This window comes from Falco naumanni, chromosome 5, assembly GCF_017639655.2.
Source record: "Falco naumanni isolate bFalNau1 chromosome 5, bFalNau1.pat, whole genome shotgun sequence".
Taxonomy (NCBI): Eukaryota; Metazoa; Chordata; class Aves; order Falconiformes; family Falconidae; genus Falco; species Falco naumanni.
Window position 1 is genome coordinate 55,141,619 of NC_054058.1, and position 25,595 is coordinate 55,167,213.

Below are 25,595 nucleotides of genomic sequence, written 5' to 3' on the forward strand. Positions count from 1 at the left end.
GTTTATGCTCTTCTTTGCCTGCTCCCACCAGTGCCTGTGGCTTCTCTCTGTTCAGTGCCTGTTTGTACAAACTTCTGGTGTTTTTTCCCCACTGGACTTTGGTGTTGATATTACTGCTGCTATGGAGGCCTAGTTATAAACTTGCTTGTCAAAACCTGGATATCTCCGATGCCCTCGGATCCCCCCCCCCCCGTGGGGCTTGTCAAGAGCCATCATTATTCGTTGCCCACAGCTTTTCCTCTGGGCTATGTTGTGCTGCAGAAAGCCAACCATGATTTCTGTTTCTGTGAGGTTCTCCATCTGTTATGCCCTGTTTGTGATTTGCTTAAAACTTAAGCCCTCTAACTGCTCCTCAGGAAACTCCTGCTCCTGTTCAAGGAAGTGCATCGAGCCTTCTTGAGCTTTAGCTTCCTTTGCAAAGTTTGGCAGGGAGCCTGGGCGCACCCTCTCCCTACACCTGAGCTCATGCACCTTCTGCAAATAGGCTGGTACCAGCTTTTTATCTGGTCATGGGTGCTTATCGTTGCACCCCTCCTCAGGGGTCATCTTCCTCTCAGTCATCTGGAGTTTCAGCCTCCCAGTAACCTGAGGGACCCTCTGGAAGTTGGCGAGTCCAGCCAAGCATCCTTGAACTTTTTAACCTATTTGACCAGCGTTGGCTGCCACCTGGCCCTTACAGAGGAGGACCGTGGTGTGACCATACTGTATGAACAGATACCTAACGGCTGTCAAGCAGTGCATAGCTACTGTAGCATCAGATGTGAGAAGGCCCAGGTCTCCATTCAGATCCTAAAACCACATGTATCTGTATAACGTTGTTGTATGAGTTGTGTTATTAAATACTAGTTGTATAAGTAGTAAACTGTGCAAACATGTAAATCACTGTATGCGATGTTAATGCTTCCAAGGCAGGAAGGATGGAAAAAAAATTGATATTGTGCCCTAGTAATGTTTCCCAAAAGAATGCTGCAGTGAGGTGCTGCAGGGTACATGTTTAAGTATGTATTTAGTAGCCTGGAACAAATTCATGTGTATTGCTGACTCTGCGGCATCAGAAACACTCAGTTAATGTTTCTAGTCATAAAGTTATTACCAGTTGCTCTGAGCTGCTGAGTTACAGAGGAAAGAAAAAAAAAATATCCCCAAACAATGCTGAATGTAGATTTCAACAGTCATGTGGCCAGTAAGAGTGAGTTTCCCCTTCCAGCAATAACAGTCATAATAAGCCTCTTTGTACGGATGAGGATGTTACTTTTGGTTTGTATTTGAGGTTTAGTCAAAAAATGCATACTATGTCCCCTTGAGCAAAGAGAAAAGAGGGGAGCTGTTAGTTATTGTTTCTGTGTCTTTCTCAACCATACGGATATTAAGTTTTGCAGTGTGGGTTTCTTTTCTTGTAGAAGACTTAAGTACTGGCAATTACTTTTATCCCTCCGTTTTAGTTCCCTCTACCCCCTTTCTCGCAGAAAGGGGGTTAGAATGTTTGGTTTGCAGCTATGCCTGCAGAAAAACTCTGTAGTAGCGTTTGGACTTGTTTTGTATGGATTTCCAAAGAAAAGAAGGAAAAAAGGAAACTAAGTAGCTGGGTGATTTTTTTTTTTTCCCATTTTATGGGGCAGTGATGGGCTTGCTTACGTACCTCAATTTCTGCAGCTAAGACAGGAGTAATGGGTTGATAAAATTCTGGTGTAAAAATCTTGTGATAGGCAAAGCCCAAAGGTACTAAGATGCCTAGTCTTTCCTGGAGTGGTTAAAGACTTTCTCTCTATATAGACCACTTCTAAAAAAATGAAGCATAAAACCCATTACAGCATAGGACAGGCAGCATGGTGTTTTGGGGCTGAGCAGTGGCCCCAAAGTAAGTTCTTAGGCAAGACATAACTTTTAATCTGAGGGCAGCAGGCATAAAATGCAGGTTGCTTTATGCTGTGGTGTTGCTTGTGAGAGTTTAGCTTTAGTTAAGATTTTTCATCTTCTGTGGCTGTTGTAAAATTTAAGTATCAGAGGCTAGATTAAGCTCAGTGCGGCCCTGTTTCATGTTTGCAGTGACTCATTTAATACATGAAAAAGAGTAACTGTAAATATTTTTGTTCTGCCAGTGTGACTACTCATGTGAGGTAAAATCACCCATGTACACAGGCTTTTGCAAGATCAGACTCATGCTTCTGTATTATCAAGCATTTGGAAATTGTCCATTCCCTGTAGAGAAAATACCAACATTTAGATGTTTTGCAAACTTTTGAAAGCTAACCCTGTTCTCTTCCTCTTTCCTCCCACCCACATCCATCCTTTCAGGAAAAGTGAAAAAAGTCATGCCTGCTCCTGCAAGCCCTACCATGTGTTGGAGGGATATGCATCTTCCTGCATATGTTTTCTGTGCTTCCCTTACACACACCAGTCCCCCATATTCTCCCACTTTGAACAGTGTTGATGTAAATTCTCGCAATACTTCTTTCTCAGGTGGCTTGATGGACGATGGCATTTCAAGCGTTGTGGTTGGTGTCTGGGTTAGTTCCCTGTCTTGCTAAGCTCATGTCTTCCGTGAGGAGGGTCACTGTAAATGCCTGGGGACCGCCCTGTGCTTGGTTCTGATTGCTCTGGATTTAGGTATCCCCTTCCACTGTAACTGTAAGGGTTAGAAATGGGAGAAGAGATGATGGGTGAGGTATCTCACTCTGCCCTTATACAGGAGGGATCCGTGAGGGCGGACACCGCTGTGCTTTGGGAAACACTGCTTCAGAAGCTGGCAGTGCTGTGAAGATCAGGGATCCCAGTTGTTAGAAGAGGGCAAATCCTGCAGCTTGTATTCAGCATTTGAATAATGAATATTTTACATGCAAAATGTGAGAGGGCTCTGCTTGATGTCTAATGCAAATTAGCTTGGAGATAGGAAGTTTGACACTTGGATGCTGCTCTTTTCTTTAAAGATGAAAGCAGCCATGTGTTTATGCTCTGTTTTTCACCATTTCACGTAGGGCTCTGTGCAAGCACTTGCAAGAAAAATGCAATTGCTTCCATGGAGAGTTTCCAGAAATGCATGCTTTCCTCCTGCACCTGAGAACATGCTTGTTGCTTCGCTGTTAACACTGGTCCTTGCATCTGAAGTCTAATTTCTCCCTCTCTCTTCCTCTTCCTCTTCTCAGTCTTCTCGGCTTCCAGACCCACTTGCTGTCTTAGTTCCTTCCCCTGCACCCGCACCCAGTGCCCCCTGCCATGACATTGTTTTTGTGGATGTCTTTTCTGCACGTCAGTGGAATTTGCAGGTGTGGTAATGGGGCTGGGAAAGGAAGTTCATAAAAATAAGCTGGAAATGGAAAGCGGATATAAAAATGCAGTGGAGGTATGAAGGAGAGAGACAAAAGGCAGAGGGTGAAAGTCTCATCCCTAACTAGGCCTGGCAAGATAACCAGTCATCTTGCATTTCACTGTCGGAAGAGGAGGTTTGCATGGAAAGATGTAGCAATTATTTTTTTTAATGGATGAGCTGGTGCAAGCTTGAGAAAGATGAACTTCTGGGTGCAGAAGCCCTTTAGTAGGTCTGTTCCACGTGAATTTGCACAGTGAGTTGAGGCACTTCATTGAGAGAGAGACCAAAAAAGCATTTTATTTAGGAAGAAAATTATTTCTAGGGGTAAAATGCAATTTGTAGCTGTGCAAGTCTAGTTAGTATGGCTTTGTGTTACCAGTGTCCGTTATTAATAAATTTCACGTTCTTTGGCCATTGCAACTCTTCCTGGGTTTCCTTTCAGTAACGTTCCCTAGGGAAAACAGCTTTCCTGACTACCAGAACAAATGAGGTTTCTAATTATAGGCCCGCTTTGGAGCCAAAAAGTTTAGGTTTGTGTTTGACATGTAGTCATGAAACTTATTTAAAAAAAAAAACCAACTAAAAATATCCAGTAATGTTTCATTTTATGGTTTTGTTTTTTTTTTCCAAAATCCACTGGCAGTCAGTGAATATTATGGGATAAACATTGTCGCAACTAAAATACTTGAAAGTTAAGAGTTGAAGGAATAAGCGGGGTAGAGATTGTGTCTATTTTAAGCCCACACCACTGTCGGAGTAAACTAGTGGTCCTAGCTATGTTTTTGCCTTACTGTTCTCTGAGAGCACTTGATGCAGGGTGTGTGTGTCAGTGGCTTGGATGAGTGTGGTGGCCGTTTTTGGGTGAAGTCAGAGTCCCCTTCTGGTATCTGAAAGTCTCTGGAGGTAAGATGAGATTTATACTCTGTGCAGAGGACACTGATAGCTGTGTCTTGGAGAATTTGAATTTTGGAGACTTAACTATCACAAAAGTTTAAGAAATAAGGTTAGGAGAGATGTATTAACATACTTTCCCAAGAAGAGTTCAAGCCACTAAAATATCTAATGAATGCTGTTACATTCAGCAATTTATTTTAAGTGCCATGGATGCAGCAAGAGTGGCAGGTAGTATTCAGACTAGGTGATTCTTTCGACTTTTTTCTTTAATCTATTGTATTAATACTATATATATATATATAATACTATAGGTGTGTCTCAGGCAGTTTTTTTCTGTTAGCATAAACTTTTGGAGCACCAGCAATGTGATACGGGCTTTGTTCTTGACATCTGTTTGAATACCACCAGATAAACACTGGATTTTTTTAATTTTCCTTTTATTTGGAGAAAAAAAGGCTTTGATTCACCTATATAGCTACTGTACTCCCAACACTCAGGCTTCTCGCTGGTAAGATCAGGAGTACCTAGTATGTGTGGCTGTTTTGTGATTTAAGTGATGTAATTGAGTTGGGATAATCCTGTAGCTTAATCTAAGCTCAAAGGCAGAAGAGCAGAACTGCTGGAGCTTTGAACTTTCACTGAAGTCAGAAAGTATTGGGCACCTGTAGCCTCATGGTCCAAAATGTTTAGACTTAGGCTTCTTTAGACATATAGAGTCATAGAATCATTTAGTTTGGAAAAGACCTTTAAGATCGTAGAGTCCAACGGTTCACCCAACACTGCCAAGTACATTGCTAAACCATGTTCCTTAGCACCACATTTGCATGTCTTTTCAATACCTCCAGGGATGGTGACTCAGCTCTTCTCCAAACATATGCAGAATAATGTTAAACTAGTTCTTTTAAAAGTAAGGAGTTTTGTTTTAACTGAAGTGTGGTGAATTTGGGGAAGTTTTTTTGGGGGAAGGAATTTGCAGAGCAACTGAGCTCAGGGTCATCTGAATACACTGAAGACATTTAAAAAATCTCATAAACAGTTACTTGAGAAAGGAGAGAATTTGGTACCCTGTTTTCATGATCTCTTATTTCAGCTGTAGACCTGTGTGTAAGAATAATATCAGAATAACCGTTTTGAAGAGGTTCTTGCTGGTTAGCATTTAGCTGCTGCAAGAGCAAAATTATGAAGAAAAACTAAGTAAAAACTGATACTGCAGTTTGTTTGCTGCTTGTGTAAAAAGCCAGTGGCACCAGTGTTGGATTAACAGTTGCAAATAAACCAATTAACGGAGGATTTTAGATGGAGTGGTGGATCTGTAACGCAGCATTTGCCTATGACGGTGTACTTGTGAGCTAAGTCAAACAATGTAAGCATCAGGAAGAGAGAAGTGGGAGTGACAGGTCTCTGTCATTCAACTCTCCTAATGGACAGGCAGCTGAAGCCCTGGGGGCTTCTGCAAGCAGTATGCAGGGCCAGGTACTGCACTTTCTTCGCAGGTAAAAATAGTAGGGATTTTATGTATGTATGCATATATGCACTCACATTAAAAAAAAAAAATTTAGAAAGTATCACACACACACAGATTTGTACCTCTTGAGACCAATGTTCAGGAAAGGCTTTAAAACCAGGACATCCCACAGGCTTTAGTGGCATACCGCAGTGGGACTGAAACTGTGCTGTCATCCCCTCCAGTTTTGGTGCAGTGCTTACCTGACTATAGTATTGCCAGGCTTTTGTATGTGTTTAGGTGCCTGTAACAAAGCCCAAATGTTTCTGTAGACAGATATAAATTGACTTGGGGAGAGTAATTGTGGCTTTCCTTCTGTTTTTTTGGTGCACACGGTCTTTTGCAAAATACTGCAGACAGTTTTGAGGAGAGTGCTTCCTATGCAGATATGTATTTGGCTATGCTAAGTAGCCACATGTGATTTATGTAGCAATTAAGATCACTTTCTAGTTACTCATCTGTGTGTACCGGAGACATTTGTGTTGCCGTATATGGAGGAATCTATGCTGTGCTGAAAATAATAGTAAAAGCAGCAGTGGTTCATCTGCCTCAGAGGAAGCATCAAGTGTTAATGTTGGGTATGTAGGAGTACTTGGTGTGCTGGTTGTCAGCTTCTCCATCTCACCCTTTCCCCATTAAGTAATTGTGGGAAAACACTGTTTGCAAGTGCATTTCTTTTAGAAATTACATACAATAATACAGTAGGGGCAAGTTACAAAGGCAGTTGTCTGTAATCTTTTATAGTTATCCCTGTTGTCCATAATTAGGACTGCTTGTCTTGTGTTCTGTCTCCTAATTGATCCCAGGTGTGATCAAGTGCATGGATGCGCAGTCTCACCATGCTGTACTCCTCATAGTGCACAGTCCTTGTATCTTGTGTTTGCAGCACCCAATCAATATGATCTCTCTAAAGTCTGATTAGTAATAATAAAAACTGAAGGTCAAGTTCTGCTTTGGAGATGATAGTTTGCTAAATAATTAATCTTATTTCCACTGAAGCAGGGATCCCATGATTTGGCTTTTCGCCCCCAAAGAAAAGTTTGGGATAGATCAAATTTGTTAATACTGCAGGAGTGCCTTAATGCCTTTCTTGATGGCTAATAACATCTATCATAGCGAAATTCCTCTCAGTGACTTCTTATACATAGTTGTGCCTAGGATCACACTAGCCTGTAAACTTGGAAGAGTTTAGTTCAGATGTTTCATTTAGAGCACTAATTTTCTCTTGCTGGGTTGCTCTCTTCTGAAGAATTCTGCTCCTCAGGAACAAAACCTGGTCATCTTGCTGTTTGGTCCACCAACAGCTTGATCTAGTGTGTTCACTTATAGATACATAAGCTAAGATTATGGAAGTCTTCTTGTTCAGAACTATTCGTTTCATTGCAAAATATCTTCATGGTTCATGAGAGAAGTGTCTGGCTGTATAAACTCTTGCAACTGCACTAGGGATTTCAGCATGACCAATAGTGCTTATGTGTACAGAAACTGGCATATTCTTTGGCACTGCTTAAAAGATTAAGAATATGGTGGTTGCATGTTGCATAATGGGAGAATTGACCTGCATTGTTTGTCGTAATGTCTGAAATGAGTAAGTTTAAGGTTCAATGCTATTGTGAGATCAGTGTAAGAATCGGTGCAGTTTTTTTTAATGATAGATGTATTTTGAACTGCTATATTATGATTTTTGCACTGCTATATTATGATTTTTGCATTATGATGTTATTGAAGTATGCAAAGATTATGTAGCGTAGGCATAGACAAGCATCTTGTATTACTCTTTCTGAAGTAAAGGCAAAAAAAATACTGGGTTTTTTGCATCTCTGGTTAGCTTGCTAGTAGTAGAAAAGTTGGTATGTGGGAAGTGACTTAGGCTATGCCTAAAGTGAACAGCAGGTACGTGCTGTAGCCAGCCAGCTGCAGGAGCTGATCCCCACCCCAGCTGTCCAGGCTGGTGTCTTAAAGACTGATCAGCAGATTTTTTTGTTACTATGCACGTATGTTTAACTTTGAAAAGTGGTGGAAAGAGAGAGGGTTTCTGCGGAAGGGTTTCTGGATCAGTCAGGTAAAACTGTTTAACCTAAGTACTGAAGACCAAGGAACAGAAATATGAGCAGGACAGAAGTTCATTTTAATCCTGTCAAACATGCAGGCTCCCCATTTCCAGCACCAGGGTACGTGTGATCCAAAAATTAGACCCATGTGATGGCTTTTGTTTCATGATAAAGTACGGAGGTAAATGCCTTAGTAAGTAGTGGTCCTGAAAACTTCCGAAATCCTTAACTCTCCATGAGGTGTGGACCTGGCAGCTGAAGGCTGGAAATAGGTATTGCTTTCATATTTGATAGTTAAGGAATGGAGGAGGAGAAGGAAGGAATCTTTGCGTAGAAGGCTTGCTCCACCTGTTGTAGGAACACTTATCTGTTGCTTAGAGAAAATAGGAGCAAATTATCATGGTTGCATGTGAGGCATGTTAAAAGTCTCATTTGAGATGGGGAGCTGATTTGTGACTTGGCTGTCTTTCAGGTGCTTTGACTGAAAGAAGAAAAAGTATTATATCTGTCCTGCTGATAAGGGTAGGCTGAAAAGTGGCCTGTGCATATTTCCATGCCAGGGAGTGATGTCTTGTGTTCTGTACAAAAATTGACAGTTTAATCAAAAGTTTGTATTTGGAGCAGTTACTACATTGGGTGCCCATATACAAACACTGGCAGTGGAAGAACACCAGACACAGGGGCAGGGGAACATCACTTGTGCAAGCAACCCGACACGAGCAGTAACCAGACTCCCATGTAATCTGCACAAGAGAAGTCTGCTTTATTAAGGAGAACTTGATCTTTCATTAAATAAATCTTCCTCTGATTATGATGCTCTCAGCTTTCGTGGGGCCTAGCTTAGCACAGCATTACTTTTCTTATGCAGTGTTTACATATGCTGTGGCCTTGTAACTCTAAAATACTGGTTTTTGTACTTAGAAGTGTTTCTAAATCTTTGAGCTAATTTTGTTGTAAAATCTAATATTAAGGACAGTTTGCAGTTTTTGCATGAGTTAACAGGTCAGGTTAAAATAAACGAGGTCCTGGTAGTATTTAACTTGATATTCAGGGGCCTTTTAGTTGTTGAATTAAAGGAACACATTTTTGCCCCTTCAAAGAATATGCAATGTGGGGTGGTGACTAATGACAGGAGTCATAATCAACTCTTTCTGTAACAAAAATCATTTAGCTGCTCTCACAGAGCCCAGTGAGTGGATCTCAGGATCTAAGTGGTTGGATTCAGAGTAGCTAAGTAAGATATTCTCGTGGAGTGGGACCATTGTGGAGTTCAAAGACTGGGCTATCTTCTTCTGTTTGCTAATATAATTTAGTTATTTCACTGGGTAAGTGACTCTTGAAATATCATTGAATCGGTTTAGTTACCTTTTAATTCATTGAAGTGGTAAGAGACTACTGCATGTACATATGGCTGTCTGAGACATCAGTCAGATAAACTTCTGAACTGGATCATCACATTATTTTCAACTACATTTTTCTATTCTCACTGAATTAATTTATATAAAGAGTTGCCTTTCTTAAGTTTGTTTCTTTGGGCTCCATGACTGACAGTATTTAAATAATTATTCTTTAACAGAATGATTTTATTTTTTCCTCCTTCCTCCGTTTTTCTTCAAGGTCCTGGCCAAGTGAGAACTTGTTTTATTCTTTGAGTACCAATCACTTTCCCTTCTCCTTTTAGTCCGAGGCTGACTTGAACTGCTGTGGTTTACAACAGAACTGCTGACAAATCTAAATACCTTCTCTCAACATTCTCTGTATCAGCTGCAAAGTATCGCTTTGGGCTCCAATTTGGCCTTCATGGGAACAAGTTTGTTTTCATAGAATCTGAAAAACAGTGTTAGTGTTCAGCTGACCATGTGATCCACTTCTCTGAACTTCTGTTGGTCCCTTGCTTGCCTAGGAGAGGTATCTTTACTGCTTTTTAAAAAATACAACATTAGCAAAATAAAATTCAGCTTACTGAAATCCACCATGTTTTAACTGACATGTACTAAAGAAAGTATCTTCTACAAGATTTTTTAAATCTTTGCAGTAAGTTGCAACTTTATTCTTGAGGAAATGACTGGTAACTGTTATCAAAGATTAGAAGAAGTGAGAAAATGCCCTTAATGCTAGCTCAAGCCTGTGTGCAAGGAGGCTTCATGAAGTGGATTTGGCTGTGGGATTTCTGGCTTTTTGTCACCCTGGTTGGAATTCATGACCTTCTGTAAAATGAAGCAGACAGCTCATGTGCTTAGTACGGTGAGATTTTTATATTCTGGATTAGGCTGGATGCCAGTTAGTCAGCACACAGTATAGACAGTTCCTCTATCTTAGACCTGATCACACCATACATAAACGCTACCCTAAATAAATGCCAAGTATGTAAGCAAGGAGGAGAACCAGAGATGCTTCTTAAATCAGTGGATGTCAAGTCAAAGTGGATCCATTGCTAGTGGAGCGTATTCCATCAGGATTTCCCCTTTGGTTTATTAAACCATAGGGCATTTGTGGTTGCCTTGATATTGTGATAGCAGGTTTGTTACAAAATACAGGAGAAATAATTTCTGGTACACACCTTTCTCGAGTTCTGAAGAAGAATGGAACTGTCTGTAAAACAATAACCCTATAGAAGTGTGCAGCTGTCAGAAAAATCAAGTTGGCTAGAAACATGACAAGTGGTGTAATGCAAATCAGTTTGACTTCTCATTGATCACCGAATTGTGGTGAGGTTCCTGGGAGATTAATCCTGCATTTTGTCACAAAGAAAAAGCTTTATGCACACCTGTGCTTGAGATGAATTTGTGAAATGTGTTTTCAGCTGGTGAAGTTACTGGCAGCATACTCTTGTTTTGGCTTGCTTCTGTTGAGTGTCCTTGTTTTTCTAGTTGCCATTACCATGTCCCTCAGTGGCAGCAGTGGGCGCGGAAGCTTTTGGGAGGAGTGTTGCACCTGCTAAGCTGAATCCTAGGAAATAATTTTCTTTTTAATATGCTGCCCTGGAAAGGGTTGCCCTACCTGCAGGGACTTTGGGGACTCTTCTAGTGAAGGCCTTTGCTATGATGGTCATAGGATGACATTTGGCATTTTGGATATCCAAACTGTTGTTTCACTGCTTCTCCTATGACTGAGAGGTGATACCACATGCCTTAATACGAATGTCAAAGGATTTAAATAAGTTACAGATTATTCTAATAGAACAGAAGTTACAAAATACCTTTAATGTCTTTCTAAATATTTTCCACTTACAGCATGCATTGGCCCAGTCATGGGCAAAAATGATTATTTGAGTTATATCTCAGGTTATTTTGTTTTATGTATAGAGTTGATGAGTTTGTCTAAGTTGGCAGCTGCTTTTGATTCAGTTGCATGTTCACATGATGTGAGGCTTGTCTCAAGATGGGGGAACATGATTGTTTATACTATGCTAAAAGGTTCATATTATGTGAAGTAAAACATCAAAGTAGTTTCTAATGCTCTGAACTTTAAAACTCACAGTTGATTTAATTAAAAAATAATTAAAAGGCACATCTTTCCCCACCCCTAAATACAGACCCCAAATATTCTTCAAAGCATATTTGATTTTAACAATTTGGTGATTTCTTCCCTGAGGCATTTTTAAGTTACCACTGGAATATGAAGATGTAGCTTTGAGTTGTGATGATAATAGGCCATTAGTGCAGTAGATGTTCACCTCATAAGACAATAAAATGACATGTTCTGTGAAAATAGCCTGGTATTGAGAAAAAAAAAAAAGAAAAGAAGAGGGAAAAGGAGTTATAAACCTAGTAATTTTTCCTGTAACAGCCAAAGTTGATGGCAGACTTCTTTTTTAGTTATCTATAGCTCAAAACAGCCCCTGATGCAGCTTGGTGAAGCACGTGGTAAGGATGCTAGTGTGCCACCCTTGGTTTTTTTTTTTTTTCTTCTTCCCTCCCCTGTATTAAAATAAGTTTAGTTCTAGCCAGACCTTTATGGCCAGTGCTGAAAAAAATTTGTAATATATAATACAGCTTTTACTGCACTATCTGAAAATGTTATGTGGAGAATTCAGGATGGGAGCTCCATGCTGTATGTCTGAATTTAATCTCTTATGCAAGTAGTAACCTATATGTTTTCATCTTCAGAGACAGGGGGAAAAAAAAAGACAGCTTTAAGAAGGCATTTCAAATTTGGTAGCGATTGTGTCAGAAACAAAAGGCAGCAGAGGAGTATTTATTATTATAAGGATTATAGAAGCAGCAATGTTAGTACTAGCATTGAAATTTCATTGTCTTTTAGGTATGAGCATTACAGTGTGCTAAGCGTAATCATTAGAAACGTGGTGCCATTCCCTGTATGTGGGAAGGAACTGCCTGTTTTTAGATACTTTCAGGGATCCTTTCATATTCTTCCCTGTCCCCTCATTATATGCTGCCAAATGAATCTCAATACTGCCCTCCTGGAAAATCCAAACTTTGACCAGACTGTTTCCAGCAAAGGCAAGCAAAAAATTTTGAAGTATGGCAGGGATGCCCTACTGCAACTCTAAGCTGGAATTGGGTCTCATTCTTTTTCAGATGTGTACCAGGACACGCTTCCCTGGGCAGCGCTTGCCCTGTTCCCTCTTTGTTCTGGCAGTCTCTGTGCAGTTTCTTGACTGCTCACAAAGAGGTGTTCTGACTCTGGTGTAAGTTGTTAGCCACATTAGTTACTGGCTCGCTGATCTGCACAGGCTATCTGTCAATAGGTAGGTAGTATTTTCTTTTGGCTCTGTAACTTCACCGTACTCCACTTCTGTTGAAGCGTATGTATACAGAACATTTTGGTGAAAATGTAGTAAACTAAATAGTAAACATAAGTTGCTTCACGGGATGTAACATGCCAATACACAAGCCCAGTGCAACTTACAGTACTCTTTTTGTTTGTACTTTTTGTAGTGGGTGCTGAGCACAGCCAGGTTTCCAGTCTCCTAGATTTACCCTATGAACCAAGGGGAACAAATGGTGTCTCAAGAGGTAGAAGACAAAGGGATTATTACAGGGTAGTTAATTCTGCTTCCATTGGTCATGCCTTGTAACATCTCAGCCACACACCTACAAGGTGGATGCTGCAGGTCAAAGGCTGGTTTAGAGTGTCTGCCATCACTTGAGCGGAGGGTGTGGTTCCACTGCAGCTTCAACTCAAACTAATTAACTTAGTTTTTTGCCAGATGCCTTCCTTGAACCAGATCTTTGTGTGGTTGCAAGAGGAGCAGTTCTGGTGCTAGAGTGGATGGAGGAATGTGCAGGTGGGGAGGCTGACAGGGAGGGTGGGACTTCAAGAAGCCCTATCTGGGCCTGCCTTACATTTTGGAGCTGTGCTTTGGGAGGAAGCGCCTCAGCAGATGGTGCAGTGGAGACGTGCCTTAGGGTGCTTGGACAGATTTCTTAACTGGATAGAGATGCTACAGGTAAGCAGAAGGTGGAAAAGTCTGGGCTTTTTGGTTTTGTGTGGTTTTGGTTTATCTTTTCTTTTCTTTTTTTTTTTTTAAATGAATAAATCTTTTGAAAAGAGGTAAGCAACAAGAAAGCAGTAGGACTTGCTGAATGGAAAAAATCGTAGAATTATAGAATAGTTTGGGTTGGAAGGGACCTAAAAGATCATCTAGTTCACCCCCCCCCTGCCATGGGCAGGGACACCTTCCACTAGACCAGGTTGCTCAAAGCCCCATCCAGCCTGGCCTTGAACACTTCCAGGGATGGGGCATCCACAGCTTCTCTGGGCAGCCTGTTCTAGTGTCTCATTACCCTCATTGTAATAAATTTCTTCTTTGTGTATGATCTAAATCTACCCTCTTCCAGTTTAAAGCCATTCCCCCTTGTCCTATCACTACATGCCCTTGTAAAAGCTCCCTCTCCAGCTTTCCTGTAGGCAAAGAAGGCTGCTGTAAGGTCTCCCTGGAACCTCTTCTTCTCCAGGCTGAACAACCCCAGCACTCTTAGCCTGTCTTCATAGGAGAGGTGATCCAAAATGGTTTGTGCTTTAGATCGGATGGCAGCAGATACACTACTGAAGCAGTGCAGCAAATAAGATCACAATGTAAACCCTGGATTTACTTGCAGATTCCTGATTTTAAAAATATATGCATTTCTAGGTCTTCCTATTTTCCGTGGCTTTAGAATCTTCCCTTAATTGTTCCCTATAACAGGTTTAACAGGCCAGTTCATCCATTTAGAGAATAAAGTTGAGGGCACTATTGTAAACATATTGAAATGTATTTTAAATGTTATGCCACACCAAAAGGTAACTGCGCTCTTTCCTGTGCCTTGACTAACTTCAGTCCCAAGCAGTTATAAGAATTTTCTGCTGCAAGTGCCAGCCTGTTAATGGAAATTGAGTTTTAGTCCTTTGCTTGCTTTTTAAAACTGCAGGTAAGTTCCCTTGCCTGCCGGTTTTGAGAGAAGGTTAGAAAGGACTTATTAAATCTGTCTGAGAAACGTATTATTGCTATCTATTTTCATGCCACTTCATAAAAAGTTTCACAGGTGAAACTATCTGCCTGTGATAATTATTGCAGTAATCAACCTTGCGCCATGGTTTTACTTCATTATCTTGGGCTTTATTGGTTATGGCATGACAGTTACTGCTGTTTTCACAAGTGTAAGTATAGGTGGCTTGTTTGACACCACGGCTGCTTGGGAGGAAGAAAGTATCTTTCGCTGCATGAAAACCACGGAGAAAAGCAGGTGAAAAAGAAGCTACAGCAGAAGAGGCAGCTCCTCTTGGCAGGATGTCTTGCTCTGTTGGACCACTGGACAGAGAAGGCTGGGCTGTGCACTCCTCCTGCCTTTCTCTAATCACGAAATGGGAACATTTGAGCATCTTGATTCCTGACTGTTCAATAATTTACTTTGCTTATTTCAAAGAGGGAGAGCATCGCCTGATAAGCTTCTGGACAAACTGGAAAGCAATGTCATCACTTCCCCTCCTTTATTTTTTTCATCCTTTTTTTTTCTTTCTTCTCGTTGCAAGACTGACTATGAAAAATTAGGACAGGACTCAGATGGATAAGGCACTAGTACAGTCAGGATTATAGTAAATAGCAGAGCTGTGTATGCTATGAAAGTAAGATAGGGACCAAGTTTAAAAAATACGTAAGAAGATACCTCATCGTTTGGCAGATTAGATCTATTTTTTTTACCTTGGTTGTTTTTGTTGTACAAGACATTCCCTCCCTTCCTTGTTCTTAGATCTTTCTCTTACAAATGTCTGAGTCTGCTTTGGGTACTTTGTTAAAACAAACAAGGTACAAGTATGGACAGCTACCAGTGAACTGTGTAGCAGCAGCAGGAGCAGAAGGACCAAAGCCTGACTGACATTGCCGAGACCTGAAAGCATTTGGCAGCTTGAAGGCAATCTCATAATAGTCTCTGAACTCAGCCTTCAGATGAATGCAGTGCAGTGGGATGCTGAGAAATGGGTACAAATATTTAGATTTATGTACAATGAATTCTGGTTCTGCCAATTAGCGATATCCCTTAGGAATTATTTGCAAAGTCCCTTGTGTTTTATTGAGAGCTGAAAAAGGGAGAAAAGACTATCAGCAGCCATCAGATTGGAAGAGCATGTGTGCGTCTGACCCTCTGGGGATATGGCATGTCCTGGTCAGGGCAAGGAACCAGAGGAAATCAGATGGCCGGTCTCTTCCTTCTTCCCTGGCTCAAAGCTTCTCTGTGTGCAGTGCCTATGCAAAGAATTAAAACATCTACCCTGAGCAAAGGGGATGACGTGAGCAGAGGTAAGAACCCCGCATGCTCCAGCCCAACTGTGCAGTTGTGGCTGAGCCTCTGCTCCAAACGGGCTCTTCCCCATGCCAGTGCGCTGTGCCAGCGTGAACGGGGGAAGATGCAGGGGCAGGGGCTTGCTGCCATGGCCTTGGGGAAAAGGCCACTCGCTGCTCTCCAGAGAGCTCTGCCATGAGTTGGGTTGGGATGAGGCATCTGTGCAACCAAGCCACCTGGAAAGAAGGGGCAAGCCCCAGGTTGGCTTCTGTGTGGGTGAGGGGTGCTGGGGCTGGGAGGAGGTGGCAGGCGCTATAGTTTGGGTGTTCAGTGCACTCCAGTTAGTGGTGCAGGGGGCTGGGCTGGCATTGTGCTGGGCCCCGTCTCCTGGGGGAGAGGAGTCCACAGAGCTGAACGGCAAGAAGGATGGCTCGGATGGCTCTGGGAGCTCCTGTTGGGAACTGGAGTGGAGGTTTGCACAGAAACCGGGTGCTGTAAGTAGTTGACCTCAATGAGGCTGGTGGCTGGGTCGAGGTGGTGATGTCTGTTGCAGCAGTGCTGGTGATGGGTTGGTGGGAGCTCTGAAGACTGGTGACCTGATCTAGAAGGAACTGTGAGTCTGTGCTATACAAACAGTGATGCTTATGAGATCAGCTTAGGTATGGGAAAAGGTGTGGGGGGGTTTTTTTTGTCATCTTTTCTTCCACTGCCTGTTTTGTTTTCTTTGTCAGGACTGGCTGGACTGGCTTTGCACTGATACCATCAATTCAACTTTCAGTGGTTTGTGTGTTCTTTTAAACCTCTTCCTTCATGGCTGTGAAGCCTGAAGAGGTCACAAAATGATACCTGGCTGCATACAAGTGCTTTTCAGATCATGTTTATCAATACCACTTACCAGACATCTGTTAAGCAAGCCTATTTGTAAACACTGTTATGTTGGGTAGTTATTAACTGTAAATCCCACCTTTTTGGCTGCTGGTCTCTTGGAGATTTGAAGATGGTTGCTGCTAATGGACTAGTTAAAATACTTGTCCAAGCTGAAGTCTAGCAACCACTGCCTAATGCTAGTCCCTTGACTGTCTTTGCAAGGTGAAGCGGTTATACTTTAGAGTTTACATGTAGTTTGAGACTGGATTTGAAGCTCCTTTTATCAGATTGTGTCTGTGCTGGAAATCCAACTGACTTTTGCCAGCAGGCTTCAGGACACTTTGGCTATTCTCCAGAGAACTTGTTTGAAAGTAAATGTAGAAAGCAGGATTTTTTTATTTTCCTGAGTTTTAACGTATGAAGTATATACCAAGTATAACAGTATTTAAAATTTCGGTGTTGACATACAGTGATGCGTGAAAGTGGGTGAGAGACTGAAGTCTGTAAAACTGCTGTCCACTAATTGCACTTTTGTACCGTGTGTTTGCCAATAAAAAGAAAAAAGTGCATCGTTTAATTTTTGGCTAGACAGGCAAATGCAGACCAGTTGCATAGAAGTGTTTGCTCTGGCATCCTTCATTGCTTATGAGAGTCTTTGCTTATGCCCTTAATTCTGGGAAGGTGTCCAAGCCCTATACAGGCTGAAGTGCTTATCTCTTGATTTTCTTTTTTTAATTATTTTGCAGAACAGAATACATAGGCCTACTTAGCAAATACAGACCTAGTTAGCAAATGCCCATGCAATTACAGCTGTGTCCCATTTCAAATTCTGTCCCTGCTGCCTGCTGTGAAGGCTATGCAACTAAAGCTCCCCTTCCAAGGAGGTCTTGTTCTTCAATTCCAGTTTGTTTTTTTGCCTTAAACCTTGATGGTGTCTTGTTTTTCCTTTTAATTTGAAGATGTTCTGTGTTAATTATAAGACTTATTTTCAAGGCAACATGTCATTACATTTGTATCTGGAGGAAAAAGTAATTCTCTGAGCAATATAAGTTGTTTTCATTTTTTATTTGAATACTTGCATGATTTATGAAAGTGCATTTATGAAATTTTTGCTTTGTGCTTTTCCATCCATGTTACCCATGTAACAGTAGCATCTTGCAAGAAGCTGTTAGGAGAGTGGTGTTTTTGAAACTCTCAAACTCCCTTTTCATTGCTGTAAGACAGTCATGTGGCATAACAATCTGTAGCATTTGTGTAGAGACTTTGGCTGATGCCTGGAAAAACTGGAAGCTGTTTGTGCATGGCACAAGTAGAAGCATGGGTGGTAGATATACAAGTGAGTTTATGCTGTCTCAACATAGTGTGTAGCTGTTTCAAAATCAGTCATTGCTCAGGTGGAGGTAACTTAACAGCAAACCTGTCCTGACTTGCTGCTGGTGGTAGCTATCTGGGCTGCCCATTTTTAGCTCTGTTTCCCACAGAAGTGAGACTACTTGCGATCTTTCCATTCCCTCTCCTAAGCTTAGATAACATGTTGACTAGATCTCACAAAGAGATGGAAATATGCAGGTAGTTGAAGCTTTTACTGATCTTTATTTAAGCAGGTTTTGCAGAGAGACCCTGCTGCTGCTCTGACCAAAAGAGAGGCGGCAGCAGCAGCAGATGCCATTTGAGGCATCAGAGCATCCACTCAAAAGAGAAGCTGTATAATCGGTACAAGGGAGAAGAACTTCAATCACAATTTAACCCTTTGTAGCCATCCATGTGAAAGTCTTGTGCAGTTTAGTTTACAAGTAGGTTGTACGCAAGACTCTAGCAAACTAGGCTTCATTAGTTCCTTTGCATGCAAACCACTTGGGTTTTCTGTTGCCCTTTCAGAGGCTACTGGAATAATTTCCAGTATGAAAAGGAGCTGATGCTGTCCCTGACCTTGGGTCATTTGAGTCAGAAAATGTTTTTAGAACAGCCTTGCTTTTTTAGAACAAAGGAGGACCTGGAAGTTTTGAGAAGTTGAGTAAATAAGACTGTGTTTGTATGGCCTGCAGCAGCTTGGACTCTTTATGGCAGGGACTATAGCAGGAGCATTGTTCTACATGTCTGTTCTGGCTTGTACCTCCAGCTCCCTTCCTCTGCTTTCCCTCTGGCGTTGGTGGCACCCTGTGAGTGCTCTGTGTGGGGAGGGGAAATGGGTTGTGTCTGCTGCTGACTGAGGTTGTGCTGTTGTCAGTTCTGTGTGTTTATCTGGAAAAGACTAAGTGTCCTATGCGTGTTTACTCTCTTACACAGTTGTTTGGTATAGTTCAGTTCTTGCCCTAAACAGTGGAGAGCTATGAATGCTCCCGGTGAAGGAGAATTGGCATTACCTTTTCCCTGGACTTTTCTGTATTTATTGCAGAACAGAGGTTACCCCTTTACTCCTTTCCCTTTGGAGGGACAGATACTTGAATTTCCTTCCCATCCCACATTTATGCCTCTCAGTGCTTGCTTTTGTGGGATGAAGTGCTGCAGGACTTCCTTCGGAGGGCTTTTTTGGCTGGGAAGCTCCTGGGCTAGCTGTCCTCAGCAGAGGGCCTCTTCTGGATTCTGGCAGGATTATGAATGCCTGCTTTCCACTAACCATTCCTATCATAAGACACGGATAAAAATGGACACATACATCTTCAATGAATTTATAAACCTCAAAGGATTTGGCTTTCTTTTAAAGCAGGCATCTGGCTTTCCATCCTGTGCTTTAGCTTCCCTGGATTACTTCAGAAGCATTATGTACTCCTTCCCTTAACTCTCACAGCACAAACCTTTTGCATGGTATTGGAGATTCTTTCCAATGAGGAGTGGGATTTAGGAATGAATTTAAGAAGCGAGGTGGTTTCTAATTTTCCTTAAAACAGTTTAATCTGTTAGTCATCAGTGCTATAAACAACCCTTTTTGATACCGTTTGTGAAAAACCTGTGTGTAGGTCCATTTCGCAGTGTATGGCATAGACTGAAGGGCTCTTCACCAGACTAGTTATCTCCAGATGAAGTGAACTATGGAAAGTCCTTTTCTTCCTTTATTAGGAAGAACAGATCAAATCTGTCTGTGCCAATCACTAATCAGCTAATCATGCTGATGTTTTCTAGAATAAAGCAAAGGGAACACACAGCGTGTCTTGGTCTTTGCAGTTGTCTGACCTGAATAAGATTTACCGTTTTTTTTATTTTATTTTTTTGACCCCAGCAGTTGATGTAAGAGGGACAAGGTTGAGAACTTTGGGGTTTATAAGCAAATATACAAGATGTCCTTCCATTTGATACAATCTGTATTTCAAAAGGGGGAAAAAATGTTTTCATTTCAAAGTTTATGTATGACCTCGGGTTTAGTCATAGGCGGTAGACACTACATGTCAGAGCAAAGGATGCTGTTTCTTTCTCCTCTTTTCTGCTTTTGCCACTTCCATCTTTGGAAAATGGGATTCCTTTTGAGTTCTTTGTGGTTGTAGGTGGCTGATTTGTCTTAGCTGGATCATGCAGGTGACTGTGTTTGTCCATAGCAGCAAGTTGATGGGAAGCATATTAAATTCTTAACTTATTGATACCCCAGAAAACAATTAAAAATAAACTGACAGGCTGTTGAGGAAAGCTAGAGTATTTGTAGTTTCAGTAAAAATACCTTAAAGCAGGAAAGTAGTTTTGAATAAAATAACAGAATATTCAAGCTTGTCAACTGGATACATTTCAGTATGTTCTCCATGCCTGCCTTTTATAGCCATGCTTCCTTTCCCATTGAGGATGTGTTGCTTCATTGTCATGTGTGATCAACTGCAGAGGATGACTTTGCTTTAGAGAAAGATGATTCATTCTGCAGGGTGGATTATAAACAAATGATTTATGGACAAATCATGAAGCACAGCAGGAAACTGTTTAAGCATGAAGTCTGATTAGAAATATTAATAAAGGAAATATTTCTGAATGCGGAAGGACAGCATGACATTTGCAGTTTTATAATTTTAAAATACTTTCTGGGTAAGTATTTTCCATTATTTGTTTCCAGTAGCAGTTGTTTTTAATGTTAATAGCTGGCTACTGGACATGTGAGATTAGCATTTAAATTCATTAAGCATATACCTTTCTAAGTGAGTGTGTGAAAGTTTTAGAATGCATGAAACTTATCTCGCTGACTCTGTAATATCATAACAGGCATGCAGTCATTTGCGTCATTTCAAGTAGTGTTTTCCCATACTAATTCTCTTGACTGCAGGCCCCAAGTCAAAATTTGAATGGTGCTTATCTAGTAGACATCACAGCTGTCCCTTGCTGGAGAGCTGACAGTTCATGCTGGTTGCAGAGGAAATGTATCATCTAACTGAAGAAGTATTACAGACTAGAGTGGGCAAAATCACACAGGCTTGGCCTCTGCTCTGGTGCAGAGGTAACCTGTGAGGTTGTCCATTAGCTTCTGGTGAAAAAAATTCACCTGAGGGGGGGGGTTTACCGAGTTTCAAGGCACATGTTGAATTTCTAAGGCTGTCAGTTGTCTGCTTAGGCATGCCTAATAACTCTGGCCTCAGTAGTTAGAAGTTCTGCTGTTTTGGGCATGCAAATCTGGACAAGGATTGTCTATGCACAGAGTCTTTTGCAGTCGATGTCATCTTCTGTTATTGTTTGGGCTGTTGGGCTGTCTCCTGTTGATGAGACAAGCAGTTCCAGTCCTGGTGTCTCTTGTCCTTTCCTACCAGAGCTGCTCTTTAAGGTCTTCAGTCTCTCTGAAGTTGAGAACAAAACAAAACTAGGAAGAAGTTCTGCATGTGTAGTCAGTATGATGCACTTTCCTCAATGGCTTCACTGGTAGTGAACAAATCCTTTTTCAAAACTCACATTAGTATGCTCAAAGTCTGAAATCCTTTCAGGATCTGATGGGTCCAGATCCTTAGATTTAAACTTGTGCATACTGAGTTTTTGCCTTACTGATTTGCTCAGACGGCATGTCAGGCACTTCTCTGAGGGGAATAGACTCTTCAAAGAGTGACGTAAAGGATTCCGGTGAAGATTAGGGCATGTTGTCTCCAGTTTTGCATGGAAATGCCTATATTTTCTTGCTTTTAAGAAGTGACCGACCCAAACCCTAGAAACCTTGTTATAGGACATTTGGCTTGCATGGTGCGAGTGGGTCAGGAAGTCGTTGACTGGGTAGAGCAGCTTGAAGCTGCTGAAGACAAATCTTAGGTGGTTTGTCCGTGCACTGCCTCCTGTCCTGCTTGGACTTTGTTTTGCTAGCTTAGCTTTTCTTCCAGAGTTACTTTTCTGAAGGATTAGTCAGCTGAGCTTCCCTCACAAAGGGTTTGAATAAATGCTGAGCGCCAGGGAGGAGGTGAGACCTCACAGCTGTAGGGAAGGTGAGTGAAATACCCGATTTGTCCTTGAGAGCAGCAAGTTGTTGGGTTGTGTCACAGCTAGGAAAACTTAACACTCATATTTGACCAAGTCTGGGTGATAAAGCTTTAGTGTTTGCTCCCTAGAGCAAATAAAAGCCATTAAGAGTATGGTGTGACGTGAATTGGTGGCTGTGTTGCCCAGTGTAACACTGGTTCCTTCTGTTCTTCACTCGCCATTACAGCTTTTGGTGGGACTGTAGTATGTAAGATGACAGAACTCTGGTGATGACTCATCTAGGAAAAAAAAGAGTGAGTGAGTATGTCTGCCAGCAGGAAAGAGTGTATCTCCATTTGGAGCTTTAAGCTGGCCAGTCAACACGCTTGGAATGTGAGAGGACTGGTTGGGGTGTGGAGGGTTTTGCAATGCGTGGACTACTAGATCCTGCACTGTAGCTCTTCCGCAGTGATGTGTGTTGCAGGGGATGCCTTAGTGTCTGTGGAGGAGCTGACTTAGGTTCAGCAGGGCTTATTCACAGTAGCTCAGTACCAGCCATGTCAGAACATGGGAGAGAATTTGCGTGGAGTTTTTTTGCATCATACAGTTCACTGAGTGTGCTTTGCCTCTCCCCACATTATCCTCCCAGCTCCCCACAGTAGAGGACTGACTCTACAATGTTTTTTAAAAACAAAACTAATTTCTCTATTAATGGTAGTTTAAAGTGATGCACTGTACCATGTAGTGCTACATATTGCTTGTAATTCTTGAACATTAAGAAAATAAATCATAGCTTCAATTTTGGATGAGTTGCTGTTGGAAGATCTTAAATTAGATGCACAGCTTCAAGGCTGAAAGCGTTATATATCTTCTGGAGAGAGATATATATATACGCTGATGGAGAGTGTCTCTTTTCCACAAGTAACTTCCACTGCTCTGAACTGGTGTTCTAATACATACCTAATAGGCCCTTTGAAGCATTTGTCATCTCATAGAGAGCACTTACAAGAGTTGTTTATCTCCTCTGTTGGCTAATCAAAGTGACAGGCTAAAGAGGAATCTTAGCAAAATTAAACTGGCAATGGATGACATGTTAAAAATGGCAGGAAATCTATTTTTTTTATTTTAAAGCACAAAAAATTGAGGCAAGACTACCATGTTGTCTTTTTCCATATATTCATATTTCATTTCTGCCACTGCAAATGGCAGTTAATCAGAAAGAAACTGTATTTCATTGTTGAAGTCTAACCATTCATTGCTTAGTACTTAGAAAATACCTATTAGCGGGTAATCTACACTGTGCAGAAGTCATTTGTAAACATAGTGAGTCTGTCTGCCAAAGCTAGCTTAAATATGTTTAGAGAAATATGAAATATGCACTAATATCAAGCTTGCAGCAAGTGATGGAGTGCTTTGTTTTCAGTGTTACTGCAGGCACACTGGTATTAAACGTAAAGACAAGATTAACCATTAGTTTTTAAATTCATAGTCCTTTTGGACTTCACTGTGCAAATAAGTTTTGTTGTTACTAGTTTGTCTTCTGTGAAAAGGATTAAATGATATTTTTTCTTTAGCGCAACTGACAGTTCTTTGTCCTATGCCTTCAGAAAACCTGATGACAACTGTAAGCACTTGACACCTGTGAAAATCGGGCTTCAAACTCTTGAAGTTTGGAAAAGCCTTTCCATATTCTGACCTGTTGAATGTGATACTGAAATTAAAGGTAATTTGGAAAAAGCACTTGAGGTCTGTAAGCCTCAAATTTAGCACTATATTTAGCTTATTCTTTTTTAAACACTTCCTAAAATGGCTTAGCTGTTGTGACAGGCAATTTTTTTACAAAATGGACCTGACAGCAGTGCTTTCTCAGAAGCTTGCTTTACATGTAGCAATAGGAACAACTTTGCATTTTGTCTTGTTGTGCTTTAATTTGAAGTTAGTGACACCCAGCAGCTTCCTCTGTGACACTTAGTAGGTGCTGTATGTGCATGCTAAAAGTGGTGACTGCCTTTAGGTATTTGAGGACTTTGGGTGAATTAAAGTGCGCCTCTGTAGGAGGAGAATCAGTTTTCCATTTCTTTTTAAATGTGCACTATAAATCCCTTTAGCTTTTTAGCTGTCAAAAAGTGCTGCTTTTTTTCCCTTAGCTTTCACAGTGAGGAGGGACATACTCATCTCATTGTTACTAGTCAGTGGCAGCCAACTTTGCTGTATTCTTTTGGGTACCCCTAGGTCACCAAGCTGTACTGCCTGCAGTTTTCTCTTTACTTACTCTATTGTATGACTGAGCAAACTATACTACTTGACTTACCACTCTCCATTGACTAGTTGCAGTCAGCTGCTCTTTATCTCAGTTTCCTTTTTTGCTTGTTACACATTGTGAATAGTGTCCTCAAAGAAAGGAGGATTGAAGAGATGTTTTTGCAGGCCAAGCTGCTAGAGCTTGCCTTCTGACAGTGGCCCAGGAAGGGCAGCAGAAGGTAGCAGCTGCTGCAGGGGAGATCAAACCACATTTGTTACGCTAAACCAGACAGCAGGGTAAGCTGCAAACCAAGGCAGAGCCTTCCTGGGATGGGTTGGCTGCTGGAGAGCTGGAAGTCACAAGTGTTAACACTCAGTTTCCTGACCTTCTACAGCAAATCCTTAACCTGAGTTGAGAAGTAGCTGTACGTCGCGGACCACTGAGCATTTATATTGGGATACAATATAAATGGCTTTCCAGCTGCTGCTTTGAAGTGTTTCCTGCCCTGGGCATGGAGGCTGTGGTGGTGTGACTCTGCTAGAAGGCAGTTTTGTTTGACATGGCATCGAACGTTGCCATTTCCAAAGAGCACCCTGGTGATGAGGCGTTTGCAGTGCTGGGAAGTGCTTGTGATGTAGGAACAGTGACTGTGTTTTGCCATTCACTTGCACCAGTGGCTGGTATCTTTTCTGGTTCCTCTTCCTCAGCCCTACCTTGGCTGCTTTTTTTGCTCTCAGTGATGATTTCTGTACCCAGAGGCTTGTGACCAGCAGGACTCTTTTCTGCTGGGGCTTGAGCTCTCCCTAGTCTTTTCTATGCTGTTGTACTGACTCAGCCTGTGTTGGGTGGGTGTCTGCAGCTCAGCCCTTTAATCTCCTCCCTGCTCTACTTACTGTATCTTTGATCTCTGGTACTTCCTACAGCCACTCCTTTCCCTTGTCAGATAACAGCTACTTACCTGCTCTCCATGCAGGTACTTGCTGCTGTATTTACTCTCTGTAGCTGCTTCCTTTCCCTAAATGCCAATGTTTCTGTCCTAATCCCTGTGGGATAGGTCAGATGATGATCTGCACTTTCTTTCTAACCTACCCTCTTGAGACAACCAGTTGATTTACATTCATGGAGTCTGTCTTTCAGAAGCTCTGTGTATGAGACCACTGTTTTTTCAACCAGGTGAATTTGCAGGAGCCTTTGCTTCCTTACGGTGTCGGTGTCAGTACAGCCGTGTTATAGGTTGAGACACCTGCATTTGGCCTTCCTGGCTTCCCAAGATCTCAGAGGAGGAGGTGGGCACAGAGCCAATTGCTCTGTGGGTGGCTATGCCATGTCCTTCAGAGCTCTACTGGTAAAAGCAAGATGCAGCAGGGGAAACCTTTCCTGTGGTAAGGCTGTAAAAGAGACTTCCGCTCCCCTTCCTGCTGTGGGAGTGGAGAGATGTTAGGCATTCCCCATCCATGTCTTTCTGTAGCTGCCATCAGTGGGGTGGTTTTTCAATTTATTCTGTCTCCAGGTAGTATATATTGCCTCTCTGACCTGCTGGCAGCTGCTTGGAGCGGTACTATTCTGGTGCATAGCCTGCTGTTTACTCTGGGAAAAGTTAATATTCCTTCCATCACCTCTCTGTGCAAGCCTCAGCCCAAGGGTTTTCTGTGGGAAAATC

At 41.7% G+C, this 25,595-nt stretch overlaps 1 protein-coding gene across 1 annotated transcript in view; it reads left to right on the forward strand.

Moving 5' to 3' along the window:
* RASSF3 (Ras association domain family member 3) overlaps window positions 1–25,595 on the forward strand; it is a 54,137-nt gene that overhangs the window by 1,218 nt on the left and 27,324 nt on the right. The window lies entirely within an intron of this gene.